We start from the raw sequence: 3821 nt of genomic DNA on the forward strand, positions 1-3821 counted from the left end.
TTACTAAGTATGCATCCATAGAAAACAAATAAAGAATTCATCAATGAGACAAGTAGTGAAACAATTTTCATCCATTCATAAAAGTAATTCAAATGAAATGTCATAACAAACTTGCAATCATATTCGGGGCTTCAAAACAGCCCCTAACTACTAAAAATTTAGTTACACACAATCCTTAAGTTAAAACAAAAGATAGACATGAGTTTGAGAAGATAGAACCGAAAGAAATTGACCGAGGCCTCCTCCTAACTTTCCTTCCTTCTCCAACGCTGCTTTTAAACCAATTCTTGCTGCATCCTTTTCTTCTCCTTAACTCACCCACTAATAGCCATTTAGTGATGACAATAAGTGAGAGGAAATGGTAAAACAATTGTAACTCTTTGTGTAGCCCTTATGCCAATTACTCCCTCTTAATCCTCATCTTTAATTCCATTCCCTTTTATATTTGAATAAGTGTCAGCTGACTTGTTCTTGGCTGCATCAGTTTTGGCTGCTAGATTTATTGGGTTTATTCCTTCCATTGCAGTTACAAACTGCTTAGCCTCTTGGTAACCTTTCAGTATTAAAACGATCATAACCTTTTCTAGACAAACGATAGTAACAATCCATGAAAGGCTCCAGAAAATAGGTATCTGTAGCTTTCCAAGCCGATAAGGTTCATTAGCTAATTCATTCTGAGCTGTTCGCAACTTGCTTCCAAAGTCAGCTGATCTGCACAGGCAGTTTTGACAAATTTGTCACTTAAAATCCCACTTGTGCTATTTTTCTTTTCTTTGCTTGACAAATCCCACAAAACACAAAAACAAAGTAAATAGCTCAAAAATATAAGGAACTAACTAAGAAAAGGCAAGTGAATTTGGTGTAAAATATATATAAATATGAGCTTATCAGGGAACCATGAATTGATTTTGCTTCACACTATCTTGATCAAGATAGTGTGAAGCTTTTAAGAATTTGTAGTTGTCCTCCATTGATGAAACTTTTGTTAGTGAAGCTTTGGAGTTGAAGCTTTTGTTGGTGAAGCTTTTGTTGGGTACCATGAATTGATTTTGCTTCACACTATCTTGATCAAGATAGTGTGAAGCTTTTGAGAATTTGTAGTTGTCTTCTATTGATGAAGCTTTTGTTGGTGAAGCTTTAGAGTTGAAGCTTTTGTTGGGTACCATGAATTGATTTTGCTTCACACTATCTTGATCAAGATAGTGTGAAGCTTTTGAGAATTTGTAGTTGTCCTTCATTAATGAAGCTTTTGTGGTGAAGCTTTGTTGGGTACCACGAATTGATTTTGCTTCACACTATCTTGATCAAGATAGTGTGAAGCTTTTGAGAATTTGTAGTTGTCCTCCATTGATGAAGCTTTGTTGAATTTCCCAATTTTTTTTTTGGGAAACTAGAAATTTTGCTTCCACACTGTTGAGCAAGAGATTGTGATGCAAGCCACACCTTGTAGTAGTCGAAGGTTTGGATGAACCATATAAATTGAATTTTCTTCGAACAGTCTTGAATTTGCTTCGAAGGTTTGAGAATTGTAGTTGCCCTCTATTGATGAAGCTTTTGTTGGCACCATAAATTGGTTTTGCTTCACACTGTCTTGATTAAGAGTGTGTGAAGCTTTTTAAGAATTGCGGTTGAACTCCTTTGATGAGGCTTTTGTTGGCACCATAAATTGGTTTTGCTTCACACTGTCTTGATCAAGAGTGTGTGAAGCTTTTGAGAATTGTGGTTGAACTCCTTTGATGAAGCTCTTGTTGGCACCATAAATTGGTTTTGCTTCACACTGTCTTGATCAAAAGTGTGTGACGCTTTTGAGAATTATGGTTGCCCTCCATTGATGAAGCTCTTGTTGGCACCATAAATTGGTTTTGCTTCACACTGTCTTGATTAAGAGTGTGCGAAGCTTTTGAGAATTGTGGTTAAACTCCTTTGATGAAGCTCTTGTTGGCACCATAAATTGGTTTTGCTTCACACTGTCTTGATCAAGAGTGTGTGAAGCTTTTGAGAATTGTGGTTGCCCTCCATTGATGAAGCTCTTGTTGGCACCATAAATTGGTTTTGCTTCACACTGTCTTGATCAAAAGTGTGTGACGCTTTTGAGAATTATGGTTGCCCTCCATTGATGAAGCTCTTGTTGGCACCATAAATTGGTTTTGCTTCACACTGTCTTGATTAAGAGTGTGCGAAGCTTTTGAGAATTGTGGTTAAACTCCTTTGATAAAGCTCTTGTTGGCACCATAAATTGGTTTTGCTTCACACTGTCTTGATCAAGAGTGTGTGAAGCTTATGAGAATTGTGGTTGCCCTCCATTGATGAAGCTCTTGTTGGCACCATAAATTGGTTTTGCTTCACATTGTCTTGATTATGAGTGTGTGAAGCTTTCTACGAGTTGTAGTGTTTGCATTGTTATAGAGGGGAAATGTTTGAAGCATATGCAAGATGGCTGAATAGCTTGATCTTCGTATTCCATGCACTGAAGTTGTTGTTGGCTTGCAATAAGACTTTGTTGGTGACTATAACTCTTGTTGGGCATAAGTGCTCCCCTAGTTAAGTTGTCAAGCTTGAGGGTTTTTGATTATTTGTGAATGCTAGGAGTTCATATGTACAAGTTGTACCACTCGTCTTCTGGTAGGTGGAATGAATGGTGAGTTGCTTTCATCACTTGGTTGGTGGTATGAAGGTGAGTTCTTTCATCACCTTTCATCACCTGGTTGGTGGCATGAATGGCAAGTTACCAAATGATATTAGAGTACGGGTTGTACGTTTCATTACCTGGTTGGTGGCATGAAGGAGAGTACGGGTTGTACATTTCATCACCTGGTTGGTGGCATGAAGATGAGTTCCTTATTCACTTAGTTAGTGGCATGAATGGCAAGTTGCCAAATGATATTAGAGTACTAGTTGTACTTCATAACCTGGTTGGTGGCATGAAAAAGAGTACAGGTTGTACATTTCATCACCTGGTTTGTGGCATGAAGATGAGTTCCTTCTTCACCTGGTTGGTGGCATGAGTGGCAAGTTGCCAAATGATATTAGAGTACGGGTGGTACATTTCATCATCTGGTTGGTGGCATGAAGGAGAGTACGGGTTGTACATTTCATCACCTGGTTGGTGGCACGAAGATGAGTTCCTTCTTCACCTGGTTGGTGGCATGAGTGGCAAGTTGCCAAATGATATTAGAGTACAGGTTGTACAATTCATCACCTGGTTGGTGGCATGAAGGAAAGTACGAGTTATACATTTCATCACTTGGTTGGTGGCATAAAGATGAGTTCCTTCTTCACCTGGTTGGTGGCATGAAGGAGAGTACGGGTTGTACATTTCAACACCTGGTTGGTGGCATGAAGATGAGTTCTTTTTTCACATTTCATCACCTAGTTGGTGAGAATAAGGGCAAAGTGTCGAGGCACATTGTAGCAAGTGTCGAAGAGATAAAGTATGTTAAACCCTGTCGAAGCACAATTGGCTTATGTATGGATGTGTTGGAATGTATGATGTTTATGTATGAATGTGTTGGAATGTATAATGTTTATGTTGATTGATATGAGTGATGCTTATGAATGTTTTGCTATGCATGAAGGGATCCATGCTTTTGATATGTGAACCATGTTGGTTGTAACACTTAGTATCACATACTTTGTGTCAAAGTACGCATGTTGAAGCTCTGAGTTAGAGTATAAGGGTAGGTCAGCGTAGACCAAGTGTTCCAGTGTTAGGAACGCAAAAGACTCAGAAGAAGTTGTTTGAATTCCCTCTTCTTTAAATATTTACCGAATGGCTTGTGTGACAAAAAATCTTAAGCGGTTGAGAGTCAAAACATTTATAA

This window comes from Malus sylvestris, chromosome 9 (assembly GCF_916048215.2).
Source record: "Malus sylvestris chromosome 9, drMalSylv7.2, whole genome shotgun sequence".
In the NCBI taxonomy this organism is placed as follows: Eukaryota; Viridiplantae; Streptophyta; class Magnoliopsida; order Rosales; family Rosaceae; genus Malus; species Malus sylvestris.